The sequence below is a fragment of the Antechinus flavipes genome, chromosome 1 (genome assembly GCF_016432865.1).
Source record: "Antechinus flavipes isolate AdamAnt ecotype Samford, QLD, Australia chromosome 1, AdamAnt_v2, whole genome shotgun sequence".
Lineage (NCBI taxonomy): Eukaryota > Metazoa > Chordata > Mammalia > Dasyuromorphia > Dasyuridae > Antechinus > Antechinus flavipes.
The window spans coordinates 291,333,816-291,354,291 of NC_067398.1; positions in this window are offsets into that span (position 1 = coordinate 291,333,816).

Here is a 20,476-nt window from a genome sequence, read left to right on the forward strand (position 1 = left end):
TTTCAAGAAAAAGGTATGGTTTTGACATGTGTATAACAACTTTTGGAAGATAATTTTAAGATGATGTTCCATCAAATAAAAATTTATATTCAATAAATAATAAGCACAAAAGAATCTTGAATATCTTTGCATTTCAGTTATGTATGACAACATATAGTTATGTATGACATGCATGACAACATATAGTATATTATGGAATGTAATTAACAAAATGCATTGTTATTTTTCTCTTATCTTCAATAAGATGGTCTTTGAAGCCTGTGTTGATTATTTTCACTAAAAGATTGATAGAATTGGAAGATTATGTATATAGGGTCATTAATAATTGATATTATTTCAGTTTATTTTGGGGAGTAATAATAAAGTTCAAGACTCTTTTCCAAATGTTTGTTATTTTCCCATCTCTCAACAGCTTAAGCACTAACCCCTTAACACTTTCAAAATTCTTTTGTCTCTGGCAAAAACTTCCTCTAGGTGTACTTAGTTTCATCAAGCTGATTTCCCCTTCTTTTTTTCTTTAATACCATATCTACTTTCCCATGTAGTATATCAAGTATTATAACAATACTGTCCACATGTTGTTCTAGAATTGTGATTGATGGCTTCTTTTAAAAAATACTTTTTAATAAAAAAAATGCTATAAGTATTTATTTCCATTTATTGTTCATTTATTGTACACCTTCAAGTTTCTTCCTCAAATCCCTTGAGATTGTATTCAGTTGCATGTTCCTCTCATGAAATTTTCTTTAAATGTGCTTTATCTTCCACTGTTTATAAGTATTTCATGAAAAAATATTGCATATAATCTTCCAGGATCTAATATAACCAGCATAATATTTATAAAGCACTTTGCATCCTAGTTGGCACATAATAGGAACTTAATGAATATTTGTTTCCTTCTTTGTTCCATTGTCTTTTTCTATGATATAGAAGTGAATGTATATTCATTGCCCTGGGCTTCCATAACTTACTGCTTGGCAAGATCAAGTTTCTCCTGTTATAGATGGAGTTTTTTAGGCTATTTTAGTCTCTTTGCTGCTGCAATTGATTTATATTGCTTAAATTTCCCTAAGAAGCTGCAATAGCCTAAGTAGATGCCATTTCTTTTATCCATTTCCATGTTTCATTGTCAACAGCTTATTTAAATAGATCAGAAAGAATATAAATCAGTTACATACCATATCTTCTCACTTTTTAAAATATGATATTGATTTTGATCTTTTACATAACAAATTAGTGTCCTGACTTTACAAATAGCTAATTTGGAAATTGTTCTTATGAATAGTTATTTTCTGTCTATTAAAATATAATATTTTATATATATATATGTATAATACAAAATGCCTTATATGTAGTGTGGTATACACCAAAATTTTCTATGCACACACACACACACACACACACACACACACACGTGTGTGTATATATACGTATATATATACATATATATATACACATATATACATATATACATATACACACACATATATATACAATAAATTATATAGCGTATAATATCTTATATATCAAGGCACTTAATCTTCTTGAGCCTTAATCTCTCCATCTGTAAAATTAAAGGTTTGAATTATAGGGTTTCTAAAATTCCTTCAAGTTCTAGAATTATACTATAAATACAATAAAATTATAATCAGACTTTACTTTTCAGGCTATTATTTGGTGCTTTCTAGATGTGGGCATGTCCTGACTATTTTTTCAAAACATTCTAGTCCATATTCTTTTACAAGTTTGATGTGAGAGCCCATCAAGAATGCTCAAGAAAAATATTTACACTTTATCTGTATATCATTAAGATACCAGTATAAAATGCAGTCTATCAGTTATTCTTAATTTTTGCCATCTATCAATCAATTAATAAACATTTATTAAGGATTCTCTATGTGCCAGGCATTATGCTTTAAATTCTGGAATTACAAAAAGAACCAAAAAAAACCAAAACAAAACATAATTGCCATCAAAGAGCTTACAAACTAATGGAATGAGACCAGTTTTTTTCAATTTTGTATTCCCTTAATGAAATCGTTTCCTTTAGACTTCATCACAATTACTTACATGCAATGCCTTGTAGCCTACTCACATACATAGTATACTTTTCCATTGCCTTCTGTATCATATTCATTTTTCTTTAAATATATTTATATTTATATATATATATATATATATATATATATATATTTGCATATTTATACACAAACATAATTTGTTTGTAAAAAAAATATATTCATGTAAAAAATATTCATTTCTGCACAATAGTTCCAGATTTCTTTTATTTTATTGCACAGTTGGTAAGACCAAATTCTTTTGAATGATTATTAAACTCATCCACAAGATTTGGCAATTCTCCAGAATCTAACGTGACCAGCACAGTGTCATCCTCAAATAGAAGCATATGCTTCTTGCCATAGGGAATCCCTCTTTGATCTACAAAGATTTTAATAACAAACTACTTTCACCAATAAGGACAACAGAGCCACTGCCCTTGGTCTCAGAATCAGTGTTCTGGATATATACATACAGAGGACTTAGATCTCGGAAGAGATCAAAAATGTGCAAAACAGTGCAACTAAATCAAAGATACACAAAGGAGTATGGGCCAGAGGCAACACAATTGTGAAGGTGTTGTAGGATTGATTCTTGATTTATCTTAAAGAGGGGATGATACAAAAATATGGAGAAAAAAATATTGAATTATATTGTTACCAAAGGAAAAAAAATGTCTGAGAGAATATATACAATTACAGGATTATATGACTATTTTCTCATTATTTTATAAGGGAAAAAACTATACATGCACTGAGGATATCCTTAATAAATACCTTAAAAGGGGAGAAGCAGGCTTTCATATATGATATTTCATAGTAGATTGCATTTTTTCCAATTACACAATTGACTGAAAGAGACAATACAGTGGAGTAATTTTACACACATGCATATATACACAATACAACATATATACATATATATATATATATATATATAGAGAGAGAGAGAGAGAGAGAGAGAGAGAGAGAGAGAGAGAGATACATGCCATTGTATATATAGATATAGATATAGATATATATTCTTGATTATAAAAACAAAAAAAAATCCTCCAATAATACACATTTACTAATAGAACAAAATGGTTTCTTAAAAGGTCTCCAACAGCGTCTTCCATACAATATTGTCCAATTTATTTAATATTTCTTAAAATATACCAGTGAAGCCTTTTCTGCATTTTGCAATTCTTCCTATCAGGTCAAGCATAAAACAGGGAAACACAAGCTCATCAAAAGTATTCACTACTCTCAAGATAAAAAGGAATTCCTTCAAAGAATAATATATTTATCCCCTCAGCACTAGAGTCCTGAGAGTTTAAATGACTTGCCTAGAATAGCACAGACAGTAGTATCACAAACAAACTTAAACCATATATTCTTGGTTTTAAGACCAATATCTATCAACTATGTCATGCTACCTCCCATTGGAATATAAGCTGCAATTACTTCTTTGGTGCTCTACTTGTAAATCCTTATTGTAAACTCTGCAACATAAGAGTATCAAGTGTTTGACATGACTCTTGTTATATTTGGATACAAGCTAAAACAAACTAGCAACTCTTCTATTTACCTCTATGAGGAGAGCCTACAAACCATTCTTTTAATTTTTCTTTGTATTCTGATTTCATTTTCAGTGAGGATATTTAAAATTATAAGATTTACTTCTTTCAGAATGATGCCTTCTCTTTTATTGAACAGGAAACTCACATTTAGAGTATCAGTAGCTAAATCACAGAATCTAAAAAATATGTGATCACAATACATTTTCTTAACATTCCATCAGTGTCAATGAACAAAAAAAAAAATAAAAAATACAAAGATAAGTGAGACATGGTCCCTGCCTTCAAAGAGATTACAATCTAGAAGCCAGATCATGATAAAATAGGAGATTGATTGGGAAAATAATATAGTTTATGGAGAACTGAGAAGACCACAATTAACAGATTTATTTCTTAATGAGAAGCAATTGAGTGTTTTTGTAGATCTTTAAAGAACAGTAATGGATGGTGAAGGATGGATCCTCAAGTATGGAGAAGCTCAAAAAAGTATGCATTAATTCTATTCTTGCTTTTATCCTGTTTTATGACAGTCTTTGTTCCAGACATTATTTTTCATTTTCTGTCCTTCTACTCTTTAAGTTTCATCCTAGTTGCTAACTTTTCACACAATACTAAGCTTTCACTAGTATAGAAAATTCCCAGCTTCTACTTCCCATTACTCTTGAAATAAATAAGGGTTCAACCAATACCTTGGAATCAGCTAAATCTCAGTTCAGGATGGACTGTAACTTACACAATTATATGTAAATCTCCAAAGCAATGTAAGAAATTGAAATCTTAATCAGTAGGTCTTACCCCTATTTTTCCAATGTAGTCACCCTTTTCATCATTTCTCACTTGCAATAAAATTCCATTGCATTTCTCATGGCATACTTTAGTTAGCCATTCCCTAATCAGAAAACATCCATATTCTTTCCAATTCTCTGCTACAACAAAAAGTGATGCTTATTTTTGCACATGCAAGTACTTCACGTTTTTCTTTGATTACTTTGTGTTATAAGCCAAGTAGTGTTATCTCTAAGTCAAATTCATAGTTAAGCAACTTTTGGATAATTTTCTAGAACGTTTAGAACACTTCACAACTTCATCAACAGTACATAAGTGTCTATCATCTTTCTGATCTTCCAGCAATTCTCATTTTTATTTGAGTCATCTTTGGCTATCAAGTAGAAAAAGAGTGTTTTTTTTTGTTTTTGTTTTTGTGTTTTTTGCCACATGCATATTTTATTTTTTTTATTTTTTATTATAGCTTTTTATTTACAAGATATATGCATGGGTAATTTTTCAGTATTGATAATTGCAAAACCTTTTGTTCTAATTTTCCCCCCCCCATTCTCTCCCCCAGATGGAAGGTAGACCAATACATATTAAATATATTAAAGTATATGTTAAATACAATATATGTACACTTAACCTGTGAAGGAATCAAAAATGCAGGCAGACAAAAATAGAGGGATTGGAAATGCTATGTAGTGGTTTACACTCGTTTCCCACAGTTCTTTCACTGGGTGTAGCTGCTTCTATTCATTATTGAACAAATGGAACTGATTTGGTTCATCTCATTGTTGAAAAGAGCCATGTCCCTCAGAATTGATCATCACATAGTATTGTTGTTGAAATATATAATGATCTCCTGGTCCTGCTCATTTCACTCAGCATCAGTTCATAAACATAGTTGTTTTAATGTGAATTTTTTTTTTTGTTATTTGTTATGTTGTTACTTGCTTTTCCTCTGTTTGAGAAATGTCTTATTATAACACTTGATGTTTATCTATTGAGGAATGTCTTGTTCTTCTACATATGTATTAGTTCTCTACAGTCTTTTATCAGAGAAACTTGATAAAAAAATTTTACCCCATTAACTGTTTTTATTCTCTAACTAGATTGATTTTGTGTATGTAGAAATCTTTCAATTTTTGTTATTAAAATTGACTGTTTTATCTCTTATGATTTTCTCTATTTTGTTTGGTCAAAAATTCTTTTCCTTATTTAATATTTATTAAAGGTATGTCCTTCCCTGCACCAATAATCTGTTTAAAAGATGATATTGTAGCCATTGGAAGCTGGGTTATTATGGTGTTGATTATTGTCTAAACTTAATTTCTTCTAGACTGCTTTCCAGTATGAACAATATAACTTATTTTCCTTACTTCAGTAGTTATAGACTTTAAGTTTGTTGAACCTTCTCTAATGTTTAGTTGACTTCTAAGTCTTGTCTGTTTTACTAGTCAATGCCTTTATATTTTAACAACTATCAAAAACCATTACTGATTATTTTGAAATTTGATACTCCTAGGCTCCTTTCCTTCACAATTTTTTTCATGATTTTCTTTGAGATTCTTAATTTTTTTGTTCCTTCTGATGACTTTTGTTGCTGTTTTTCAGGTTCTATAAAATAACTCTGTGGTATTAGTCATGTTTATTACACTGGCAGATACCAAACATGAACAGTTAATATCTCTCCAATTATTTAGTTCTATAAAATATGTTGTGTTAATATATGTTTTAGTGTGTATATTTTTATTGTATGTGTTTTAGAAGCTAGATTACCAAAATTTTATATATCCTAATCATTTTAAGGATTACTTATTTTTCTATCTTTTCCTTCTAGGTTTAGTTAGTAATATACCAAAAGAAAAATGGTTTACTGAATGTGAATGAGGAAGGATGTAACCAAGGGTGTCCTGGAGCCATATATAACCAGCTTGATATAGCATTTGGTAAATTTTTAGTGCAAACATTTATATTTCCAATATCAGAAATCACTACAAATCAAAGATTGATTGTTTTGTTGATTGTCTAGACTTACTGGGAAAATTTTTATATCCAAGGATTTTAATAAAGATTTAATTTCTAAAATATACAGAGAATTGATACAAATTAATAAGAATATAAGCCATTCTCCAACTGATAAATAGTAATAGATATTCACAGACAATTTTCAGATGAAGAAATTAAAACTATTTCTAGTAATATGAAAAAGTTCTAAATCACTATTAGTCAGAGAAATGCAAATTAAGATAACACCGAGATACCACTATACACCTCTCACATGTGCTAAAATAATAGGAAAAGATAATGATGAATGTTGGAGAGAGTAGGGAAAAACTGGGAGACTAATATATTGTTGGTGGAATTGTGAATTAACCCAACTATTCTGGAGAGTAATATGGAACTGTGACCAAAAGGCTTTTAAACTGTACATACCCGTTGGTCTAGCAGTATCTCTACTGGGTCTGTATCCCAAAGAGGTCATAAAAAAGGGAAAAAGGACTCACATGTGCAAAAATGTTTGTGGCAGCCCTTTTTGTAGTGACAAGGAACAAGAAACTGAGTGAATTCCCATCAGTTGGCGAATGGCTGAATAAGTATTATTGTTTTATAAGAAATGATCAGAAAAGGCCTGGAGAGACTTACATGAACTGGTGTTAAGAGAAGGGGGTAGGACTAAGAGAACACCATACACAGTAACAACAAAATTATACAATAATCAATTGTGATGGACATGATTCTTTTTAATAGTGAGGTGATTCAGACCATTTCCAATGGTGTTATGATGGAGAAAGCCATCTGCACTCAAAGAGAGAACTGTGGGGAATGAGTGACTACAACATAGTATTTTCATTTTTTTGCTGCTGTTTGCTTATATTTTGTTTTCTTTTTCAGTTTTTTTTTCCTTTTTTAATCTGATTTTTCTTGTGCAGCATGATAAATGTAGAAATATGTATAGAAGAATTATACATGTTTAACATATATTGTATTACTCGTGATTCACGGAAGGAGGTGGGGGAAAAGGAGGGAGAAAAAAATTGGAACACAAGATTTTGCAAGGGGTATGTTTAAAAATTATGCATATAGTTTTAAAATAAAAAGCTTGAAAAAAAAAGAAAATGTTACATACACACACACACATATGCATATGTGTGTATATTTCAGATAGTTCAGAGTGAAGGAATTCTCCCATTAGGAGTGATAAAACATAGCTCAAGCAAAAGAGAGCCCCTGGTCTTACCCAAGGGGAAATTCCCTGAATTCTCTAGTATATCAAGTTGGGGATAGAGACACAATAGAAACTGCCAGCCCTTTTCATATCACCTTTTAGCCCAGTTTCTTATTTTTTAGAACATAAAATAGTTTTAACCTATCATTTAATTGCTCTATAAAATTTAATTGTAGAGTAATTTTTTAAACTATAGACTATAAAGAACTCTCAATGCAGAAAATCCCTTCACTAATCCATACTTTAAAGAACTAAGGCATTGAAAAACTTATGTGACTTCTCAGGATTACAAAGCCAGTATATATCAAGGGTATAATTTGAATCTAGGTCTTCTTCATTCCAAGGCAGGCTCTTTAATCACTACCTTTATTGCCTCTGTGTATGTGTGTGTGTGTGTGTGTGTGTGTATCTAAATATAGATATACACACATAAAATTTGTATATATGCATATACATACACACATATATACATATATAACCATATGCATATATATATATATATATATATATATATATATATATATGCAAAATCAGTGTACACATCAGAAATACTTCAGTACGGATCTTCACTATGGAGACTGAATGTGGAACAAGGCATAGTATTTTTACTTTTTTTGTTGTTTGCTTTTTCTTTCTATGGTCTCCATTTTGGTCTGATTTTTCTTGCCCTACATGACAAAGATGGAAGTATGTTTAAAAGTATTGCACATATTTAACCTATATCAGATTGCTTACTGTCTTAGAGAGGAAAGAAGTAAAGGAGAAAAATGTGGAAAACAAAGTCTGAGAAAAATGAATGTTGAAAATTATCTTTTCATATATTTGGAAAAAGAAAATATTATTGAGAAAAACAAAAATAAAGACCCTTCTTCCTGAGTTCAAATTCAGTCTTGGATGCTTATTAGCTATGTGACTCTGAGCAAGTCACTTAATCCTGTTTGCCTCAGTTTTCTCATGGGTAAAGGGAGCTGGAGAAGAAAATAACAAATCTCTCCACTATCTTTGTCAAGAAAACTCCAAATGGGATCACAAAGAGTTGGACATGACTGAAAAATGATTGAACAAATACTTCTTTAACAAAGAATATATCTGGTATGGAAGAAGAAAGACAATGAGCATCAATTAAGTACTTATTAAGCACCAGGCACTATGTTAAGAACTTTACAAATATTAATTCATTTGATACAATATGAAAGATAGACAAATGATTTCTAGAAATCATCCTAAATTCTAAATATAGAAATCAGCTAATTTTCCAACAATTAATTTTAAAATACTTAATTTCTCACCAAATTTCACTGTGGGCAACTGTGTTCAATGTCATGTTTAACATGAGAATCTTGGGAAGCAACATTCCTTCCATTGTTCTGTAAAACATTCCTCCTACATACTCTCATTGCAGCTTTTAATCAGAGATAGTCAATGCCTTCACCTTTGAAGCATCAAACTCTTTTCTAAAAAGACAGTGATTTTATCTTGCTGCCACATATTTTTCCTTTTGTTGAAAAAAAACCTCAAAAGTTATTCACATCCTATTGGCAGGTAGAAAAGAGTAATGTTTGGACAAGATCAGTCTTTGATTGCTGTTTTTCAGAAAGTGTTGAGCTACTCTGGACTATTACTTCTCAGGAGCCTTAATTGGTGCTCTAAATAACTAGATTCCCAATTACTTTATAATGCGTCCTTTATTGTAAATAAAAATGATATTGTCCCTAATGTCCAACAGAAATACATTTCAGATGGAATCTTCCCATCATCTTCTTTTGCTTTGAAGGCATCTGGTGAGTATCCTCCTGCCCTCACTATGAAGTTATCTGCTCTACAATGTCCTATATTTATGAAATCACAGATCTGATCCAAAAAAAAAATGTATTAAATTCTTCAGAACTGTTCTTGGGCTACTCATGTGATTCCTACTTTTGTGAAATCTCAAGAAACTCTGTCTCCAGTGACAATATAATCATGAACCTATTGGGTTTATGGAGTGTTCTTGGTAGTTGGATTTTCTAATGAAATGTAATAAACCAGATCAGATACCCTAAGACCCAAGGTTTCTCAAAGTCTTCACTGCTGACTTCTGTTGCACACTGTTCAAGGGAGTATACAGGATTATAGATTTAAAGCCTCAGGGGATTTTAATAAGTTGTTTAGTACAAATTCCCTCTTTTTTTTACAGAAAAGAAAAATCAGATCCAGGGAGGTTAAGTGAGCAAATTCCTGAAGTATTACACATCGCAACTGGCAAATCCAGTATTCAAACCCACATCTTCTAATTCCAATTTATTGTTCTGTCTGCCATATTGTTGTTTTCAGTCATTTCAATCATGTCCAATTTTTTTTGTGTGACATCATTTGGAGTTTTTTTTTAAGTAAACATACAAGAGTGCTTTTTAAATTTTCTCCTCCTTATTTTACAGATGAAAAAACTGAGGCAAGCACGGTTAAATGACTTGTTTAGGGTCACACATGTAGTAAGTGTCTTGAGGTGTCTTGAGGTAGTCTTTGAACTCAGGTCTTCCTGACTGTAGACTCAGCACTCTATCCACTGTGCAATCTACCTGTCACCATCTTCCATATTACAGTACCCTAATAGGTCAGTGATAGAGTGCATCTTGCAATCCATTCTCCATGTCACTTTCAAACTAATCTTTCCAATGCTTCTTTAGTCATATTGCTTCTCTAATATTTTTTTGTTTTTTAGTGACTGCTTATTGTCTGTGAAAATAATTCAAACTTTCCTACTTTGTGAGGTAGTTGTCTAGAAGAAGGAGTGGGTAGAACACTGAACCTAGAGTCATAAAAACCTCACATCAATTCATTCTCAGATATTTACTAACTGTGACTTTGGGAAAGATATTTACTCCTATCTTCCTCAGTTACCTTAACTATAAAATGCAATTAATAATAGCACCTACTTTTTTGAGGTGTTATGAGAATGAAATGAGTTAATACCTGTAAAGTGCTTAGCACACTTCCTGGTACATTTGTAAGTGCTTAATAATAAATGATAATTGTCTTACCTAATAATGAACACAATATTTTGCTCTCGTATCCCCTCTACTTCCAACTTCTTTGCTAAGAAGACAGAAGGGTATTTGTTCTCCAGTACTATTATTAGTTTTTCCTTTGCTCAGAACTCAGTTTTGTTTTATTGAATTTTTGATTCACATTTTTGTAGTCATTATATATATTATCCTAATTCTACTTATTTCAGTCTGTATCATTTCATATCAACCTCCCCTAGTTTCTCTGAGTTCTTCATATCTATTCTATCTTAAATGCAACATTACTATTCACTTGAATTCACATCCACAATTTGTTTAATCATCCCCAATCAAGGAGAACTTTATTTCTTTCTCTTAGATACTACAAACAATTGATATTAGGAGTACCTCAATACATTTTGTACCTTTGTTTCTTTCTTTAACTTCTTAGAAGTCCATCCTGAATCATGTTATCCCTGATTGAAAATGTGCAGACAGTTCAATTTTCCTGGTTGAGGCAACTGAGGTTAAGTGACTTGTCCAGGGTCACATAGGTAGGAAGTATTAAATATCTGAGACCAGATTTGAACTCAGGTCTTCCTAACTTCAAGGCTGGTGCTCTATTCACTATACCATCTAGCTGTGCCCAGTTGTTTTCTTACATAATTTCAAATTGTATTTAGAACAGTTAGAAGTTAGACTAATCTATATCTAGATATCTAGATATACTTATATCTACCAACAGTGTAGTAGTACAAACCCAAACATTCATTTTACTAAATTAAGCTCAATTCGATTATCAGTGTTTATAGTTGCCTTTCCATTTTATCCCAAAGATAGTCAGCTTGCTCTCCATGGTAGCTACAGAGAACAATTGGCATAATCCTTCAGTTTCAGATCAAAAACTGACTTCTTTAAAACTATCTACACTCTGATCTGGTGGTTGTAGTTTGTCCTATATCCTACCCAGTATCTCTTTATTATTTTCTTTCCCCAGATCCTTTATTATTGTCTAGAGAAATTCTCCCTCATTGACTGCTTTCTTTTATCTAACTTTCAGCAATTGCCCTACTCATGATCATGATGATGATCAGCTCATGAATTCTAGCCATAGCCATTCCTACAACTTAAATCAAGAAATAATTGTTTCTTTAAACAGCTTCCTTTCTTCCCTATCCCTGGTGCTTTCTGGGCAATGTTTTATAAAAATATTCTTTAGTGATCTGCCCATCAAATGTAAAATAATTACCACTTTTAAAGAATATATTTATTTATAAGGATTTATGTACATGAATATATTTATGTATATATGTATATATCAAAGAAATAGAAACAAAGTTGATATGTGTATGCATATATAATATGTATACATATGTATATATGTATTTGTATGCTACAGTAATAATTATCCATATACAGGCAAGCAGGGACTACTGTACACTCACTGTGCAACATAAATGTGAACAGTAGGGTATATATTTTTATTCACTTGAACTAATCAGAAATAGTTATTTTCTTTTGTACCTGTGATTGAAAATACTTTTAAAAGGACTAATCCATTTTTCAGTTTGAAGAAAGAGAAGGAGGAGGAGGAGCAGAAAGAGCTTGAGAAGTATCAATTTAATAATTTAAGATTTGTAAAGTACTTTCATAAATACTCTAATCCACCTCCATAACATCCTGAGGAAAGAGGTAATAATTTTCATTTTATACATTGAAGGAAACGAGGCATTGAGTAATATATAAAATGAAAATTTTATATTTTGCCCAGGGTCACATGCTAGTGTCTGGGTCAAATTTGTTTTTTAAATTTATTTGTTATTTCTTTGTTTGTTTGTTTGTTTTTAATTAAAGCTTTTTAAATTTTCAAAACATATGCATGGACAATTCTTTAACATTAGCCCTTGCAAAACTTTGTATTGCAATTTTCCTTCCTTTCCCCCATACCCTCCCCTAGTCCAAGTAGTCCAATATATGTTAAACATGGTAGAAAAATATGTTAAATCCAATATATGCATACATATTTATACAATTATTGTGCTGTACAAGACAAATCAAATCAAACCAAAACAAAAGAAGAAGAAGAAGGAGGAGGAGGAGGAAGAAAAGGAGGAAGAGGAGGAGGAGGAGGAGAAAAAGAAGAAGAAGAAGAAGAAGAAGAAGAAGAAGAAGAAGAAGAAGAAGAAGAAGAAGAAGAAGAAGAAGAAGAAGAAGAAGAAGAAGAAGAAAATGCAAGTAAGCAACAATGAAAAGAGTGAAAATGCTATGTTATGAGCCACTCAGTAACCACAGTCCCCTCTCTGGGTGTAGATGGTTCTCCTCATCACTGAACAATTGTAATTGGTTTGAATCATTTCATTGTTGAAGAGAGCCACGTCTATCAGAATTGACCATCATATAGTCTTGATATTGCCATTTATAGTCATTTCACTTAGCATCAGTTCATTTAAGTCTCCCCAGGCCTCCCTAAAATCATCCTGCGTGAAGTAGGTACTATTATCCCCATTTTGCAGATAAGGAAACTGAGACAAAACATGATTTGTAACTTGTCCAGGACTTGGATAGTAAATATCTGAGGCTATCTTTGAACTCATATTGTCCTGAGTCCAGGTACACTTCTCTATTCAGTTTTGCTCAATTTAAGAGGTCTCTGTGATAACCATCAAGAATCTTATACTGTATAACTATTATTAAATTTAATCAAAATCGACAAATACTGTGTTAGATGTAGGGCATATACTATGTATAAGGCACTATCTGTGCTCTTTAAAAGCTTACAAAGATATAATAAAATTATTGCAAAAGTTTATGCAAATTAATTGGCTCAAATCAACATATTACATACAACATTAAATCAATATCTCCCCAATAGAAGACAAGTTTCCTAAGGGCAGAAACTTTCATTCTTTCTACTGTGTTCTCAGCACTTAGTAGTGTCATATTCTGTAGCAATATTTGTGTTTGTTGAATTGAATTAATTGTTGAATATAACACTTTTAGGATGAGACAGGAGTTAGGGAAAAATCAACATTGGGCATTCCTATATTGAACTAATCAGCCTAGATAAAGCATTCACTTATAAAAGTATAGACCTATGCAATGAAAATTCACCCAGGACCTCACACACTTAACACTAGTCTTCTTATAGAACATCCTAGAAATTTCCGGAAAGCATTAAAGAAAAGATTTCTCTGGAGACTGAACAAACATATACCTCTATGTGCCATTTTCTTTTTGCTGAGACATTATTATCTACCTCCAACTCGGATATTTAGTTTACTCTTTATCTCATGTATAACAAATGTTAATGTGCTTCCAATGTTACTCAGAAATATTCTTTCTCCACATTTCAGTGCAAGATGGTTTCCCTAACAGCCTGATAAATGACTCTGATCTGTAACCTTTTGATCTGCAATTTTTTGGAAAGCAACTGCATTAGGAGGGTGGTGAAGAGATGAAGCAAGAGTTCAGAATTGCTCCTAAATGCGCTTTCTAACTTAATACACTGCCAAAGAGGCAAGACATTTTAGACTCCTTAGGCATATCTGCAGGACCACTATTTTTTCCATTAGGAAAAAAACCTAATAATCTAATAATAGCATTAGGAATATATAAAATATCTCTCTCTCTTTTTTTCACTCTCTCTCTCTCTCTCTCTCTCTCTCTCTCTCTCTCTCTCTCTCTCTCCATGCAATTTCAGGAAAATTAGGAGAACAGGTAATAGAAAAGTAAAGCCATTTTCATAAGCAGAAACAGGTTTTGTATATCCAGGGAACTTTTCAATTTAGCCTGAATTTGATCTTTAAACCACAATAATAATATACAGTGGGTTTCAATAAAAGGTATACATACATTAACAACTGACATTTATTTGCGAAGAAAATTGTGTTAGATTATTATAGAACAAAGATTCTAAAAGTATCCAGCATTAACTTCTATGAATTTTTTTTAAGCTGACACATTGCAAACATGCACATTTTTCTATATTTTCTTTTTTTATTCTAACCATATTCTAGATAAAGAAATATCCCACAAACTTTTATTTCAAATTTACTATATAATCTGTAAACTCCTTGAGAAAAAGACTGGGTTTGGATGTGCTTCCAATATCTACTACAAAGTTGGGAGCATTCATCATTTTTGTTTGTTTTTGGAGGCAATTGGGGTTAGATGGCTTATCAAGAGTCACAATGTCTAAGCTAAAACCTGAATTCAGATCCTCCTGATTCCAGAACTAGGCTTAGATCCACTGCTTCATCTTACTCTCTCAAAATCAGTAGTAAAAATGTTTCTGAATAAATGAATAGTTATAAATGTTTTTTTTAAGTTTACAGGTGTCTTGTTTTTAATATTTAATATTTAATTTCTGGAGGCAGAAAGAGCTAAATTTAGATTCTGGCTCAGACAGTCACTAGCTTTGGGTAAATCACATGACTTTACTCAGTCTCAGTTTTGTCCTTCACAAAGATAGGATGCTTAACCATCTGTTTTTCAGGAGCAAGATGGGTCATTGTGCTTAAACTGAGGTGTACTACTTTTAATGATATTTTCATTTCTATTTTTCTATTCACTGGATATGCTGCTCTCTTGGTCCCATTCGCTCTGTTGTTTGTACTTTCATACAATATGTTCTGTTTCTCTGACTTTGTAGCTTATTTTTGAATTTTGGGTTCCAATATATTAGTACCTCCTTAACACTTTCCATTTTTCAATAACACTTCAAAATCCCTTCAGAAAGGCCTAGAGAGACATGAACTGATGCTGAGTGAAATGAGCAGGACCAGGAGATCATTATATACTTCAACAACAATACTATATGATGATCAATTCTGATGGACGTGGCCCTTTTCAACAATGAGATGAACCAAATCAGCTCCATTTGTTCAATAATGAATAGAACCAGCTACACCTAATGAAAGAACCCTGGGAAATAAGTGTGAACCACTACATAGCATTCCCAAGCCCTATAGTTTTGTTTGCCTGCATTTTTTATTTCCTTCTTAGGTTAATTGTCCATTATTTCAAAGTCTAATTCTTCCCATGTAGCAAAATAACTGTATGGATATGTATACATATAATGTATTTAACATATACTTTAACATATTTAACATGTAATGCTCTACCTGAAATCTGGGGAAGGGATGGAGGAATGGAGGGGGAAAATTGGAAATTTTTAAGGTTTTGCAATTGTAGTGCTGAAAAATTACCTATGCATATATCTTGTAAATAAAAAGCTATAATAAAAAAGAGAAAAAAATACTTTAAAATTCCCTTGTGTTGCTTGAATGTTATATATGAGCCCGCTATTCTAAATGTTCTCTACTTCCATTGCAATTAGTGTTTCTATATGAAACAACACTTGATCTCATAGAAATGATCCATTCTCTACATTTGTAAGTGTCTTCCTAAAATTCAAGCTGTTTATCTATTTGATTGAAACTGTCTGTATTTGAACTCCTCTTAGAACAAGTTATTACTCCATGTCAGGTAGTAAAAAGCAGGAGATCCACCCAAATCTCAAATTTTATATGAAGCAGGATTACTCCAAATGTTCTCCAACTCCCTCCCCACTTTTTCTTAAATGAAAAGTCTGAGATAAAAGGGTTTTTCCCCCCAAAGGTTGCAAAAACTCCTTTATAGGAAAGTCTAGAATAAATATCGCCTAGTCTGCTTGAGATTCTTTTCAAATCTGTGATTGATTCTCTATTACCTGAAGACAAAGCAACAATTTCCTAAAAACAGATCACTTCTGTTCCAGAAAAAAAAAATCTTTTATAATGGGGTAGTGGAGAGAAAGGATTTAAGAACCAGAAGTTCTTGCCTTCCAGGACTATTTCATTTTTGTCTTTGTATCAATACCACTAACATATCAGCTAATACATAGTAGGTGCTAAATAGTTAATGAAAGAATTGAATTGAATTGGATGAAACTATTAGCTGTATTAGCTGTACAATGAGAAGTTTTTAAAACCTCAATTTTTGCATCTATAAAAAATAATATCTAGCATTTATGCTATAATTTTGTTTGGGAGATTAAACGAAATATTGCTTGTGTCTTGCTTTTTTAAACTTAAGACATCAGTTATTCATATGAAAGCAAAGGGGGAAGATCAAAATAGACAACAAATTGAGTTGTCAAAAAGCATTTATTACACATCTACTATGTGCCAGGCATTGTGTTCCATGCTAGGGTACTGAGGAAAAGTTACCCATTTTCATTAGATGTTACAAGACAATTGCTTCCTAAATCTTTACCATTTAGAAGAGATACTCAATTTTAAGAGTTGATCATTAACTTTCACAGATATTTCCTGATGTTTTTTGAACATTTGAAACTTATACTCTCCAAGCTTGGTCATATAACTAATATCAGGGATTTGTGAAATTCATTTGCTGCCATTTTATTGTAAAGTAGAACAACAGATTGTTTCTAGTCCCTTCTGATGTATGGCAGCTGTATTTTAGTAGGCCCCAAGTATACCATATGAAAGTAATCACAGATATTAACAAACCAATGTCTGCAACTCTGAAGTGGTATTTCCTGTACTTAATGTGTGTATGCCATGCTAAGTTGGTCATAGGCTGTTTTTTTTTTTTAAATGCAACGCACATGGACCTAGGTCTCTATACACATAGATATTCGTGCACATACACAAGCACACACACACATTGCAATCATATTATAATACTCTGCAGTTAAGGTGTCAATTGAACAAGATATAGACTGTAGCACAGGAATCCATGCCAAATATGGGGAAAATGATCCCTCAGATTCCCAAAGGAGGAAATAGTTAAAGTTTAGCATTTTCTGTGATATAGTGCACCCAGGGTAGTGCAGTAATGGCTAACTAAATAACACACTAATGTAAGCAGTTATTGGAAAATGTTTCCTATACAGTATTTTATTATGTTAAGATTGCACTGTACTTAAAGTAAATATCCCTGGCTTCCTTCCAAAGCTAAAAGAATGTAGTTAAATTCCAGAACCTGCTCATTCAGCAATTTTGTCTTATAATAAATTAAGCTAAAAAAAAAAAAAAAAAACCTGGTCTCCTTTGTTTATAATAAAAGGCAAAGAGAGCTGAAGGGAGGATATTTCCAAGCTACTGTTTGTCAATAAAACAATATGTTGTACAATTTTAAAAGAGAATATAATAATATGAATTCTTTATTGCCTGGCTCATTGTAAATGTGTAAATCAATGTACACCATGCAAGTGTGAGTACATAACCACAGTGAAATCCATGCATAATAAAACAAGTGAAAGTACAGCAGATGCCAGTGTGGATTAGAGATTGTTCAGTTTTGGGTTTTTACTTAAAATAGGAGGAGATTCTTGTTCCTGACTAATTCTTTTATAATTCCAGAATATTTCAGAGTAAGATTTCAATACTTTCTTTCAACACTTAATCCCCTCCCTCCCATATTGCAGTCAATGCCAATGGAAATAAAAATTTAGGTAAAATAACTTCAAACCAAGAAGTAAACCTTGCCATTTCTTTGAATCCTATAAAAGGGTCGAAGGGGCATTTTTCAAATACTCTTTAAATAACAGGCTTTAATACTCAATGTTTGCCAATTGTTGGCAACTATTCTGTGCTTCTTCCTGTTGACTGTTATTGACAAGGCTTCACTATTGTCTGGGCTACAGAAAAAAAACTTTCAACCTTAATTAAAATAGTGAAACTGAAAGTGTTTAATAGTTCCTGGCAAGCTATTCATAAGATTCAGAGTGAACACTAAAACTGAATCCCATCTTTAGGAAAGATCTATAAAATCTGGAAGTACTTTTTTTCTCATGGCCTTGCCCTTAATTTGTTCTTTGTTTTCCCAAAGGACTCTTAGGACTCCACTAGCTAGAGTACTGAGGGAAAGTTATACTATTTTCATTAGATGTTACAAGATAACTGCTTCCAAAATCCTAAATTCCTAAATCCCAGTTAGAGAAGATACTCAATCCTAACAGTTGATCATTACCTTTTACAGATATTTCCTGATGTTTTTTGCACATTCGAAACCTAGTCAACGCTAAATTCACTCCTTATTGAAAGGATAATTTGATCATAAGACAATACAACATATTTCAATGGCTTCTGGTAGTACTAAAAAGTATAATTCCATCCCTCCATTTCATCCCCACCCACCTCCATTATTTTAATTTGTTCTCTTGTCCTACCTCCATGTCCAAATGAACTTAATAAAATAAGAGATTAAATGACTACCACAAATCTTAAAGAAAATGAATGAACACAGAATCATCTGAAAAAGTGATTCAATATTTTATTATATATTAAGATAACAGAATGTTTGATATCTTGATTAATTCAGCAGGATTATATTGTTAAAATAAGCTATTTCAATTTCTTTTTTCCATTTGAAATTGACATTAAAATTTAATTAAGTTATTTTATAAATATGTTTATTTATAAAGGCAATTGGGGTTAAATGACTTGCCCAGGGTCTCACAGCTAAGAAGTGTTAAGTGTTTGATGCCAGATTTGAACTCAGGTCTTCCTGACTTCAGGGCTGGTGCTCTATCCACTGAGCCACCTAGCTGCCCCTAAGTTTATTTTTTAAGGGAAAAAAAGTGATTCAAAGCCCTTTAGATGAGGGCTTGGTACTGAGCCTAGAACACTTTTGCACTCTGTACTCAGTACTGAGTACTGGACTGTTCCTAGGACAGGAGCCCTGTTTCCTAACCCTAATCCTACTCCTTTGGATGTAACTGAACCATTTCATAGGTACTCTTCAAACATTTTTAATATTTTCCACTTTCTGCTCTTGAGGAAAAGAAAATAAGCAGCTGTTAAAAAGTTATAACATGGACAATAATCTTTCCACAGATTCAATTCAATAAGCATGAATTCAATATCTGCTTCATGCCAGATGCAAGCTAGAAACCAGAGATCCAAAGACAAAAATGAAGTAATTCTTACCCTTAAGAAGGCTATATTCTATTAGTGGGAGTGGTAGGTAACATGTGCTCACATATAAATTACAAAGTACGTGCAAATAATTGAGAATTTCTTCTTTTTTTTAAATTGGGATAGGAAGCTGTTGAAGAAATAAATGCTTGTTAATTTTTTAAAAGGAATCTATTCTTTAGGGAAAAATCATATAGACAAAGAGAGAAGAAAGAGGGAGACAGGAGGAGAGAGAGAGAGGAAGAAGAATAGAGAGACACAGACAGAGGCAGAAGGACAGAGACAGAGAAAGAGAGAGAGAGAAAGAGAAAATTTCCAATAATGATGGGTCTAAAAGGAAGGACAGTTCCCCCCCCCAAAAAAAAAAAAAAAAAAAAAAACTGAAGCAAAACTCCGGAAGGCACAATAGAAAAATAAGGAAGAATGGGTTAAGAGCACAGAAGAGATGGAGTTGACATGGGTTGTAAATCTTTGTCTATAAATGGTAATCTATGAAGGGAGTTTCAACTTGGCCATCCTAAAACTCAGAAAAGCAAGGATACCATTAAACCAATTCAGCAGTAGCTAGCCATTGCCTTTCATGGAATCAAGACAGATTTAGAGCTTAGGAAAAGCTTAAATGTCACTGAGTTCATTTTACCAATGAAGAAATTAAGGAATAAAGTGACTTGGCCCGGGTAGATAATATTGATCTCATTATCATTTCCGGAGAAGAAACAGAAAGGAAGAGTTATGAAGTTTAGAGAATTGTCCTAGAGACTTGTCCTGAGTGACAGTCAAGGCAAGAGTCAGTGGATTGTTGAGATCAAGCTAATTATAGAGGGTTGAGGGATAGTTGACTTATTCACTCTCAAACAGATCATTTCAATTCTGCACAAGGCCTCACTCCAGTGTTCAGTAAACAGCTCTCTCCTCTGTTTATCAACATATACTTCTTTCATTAATAAACTTA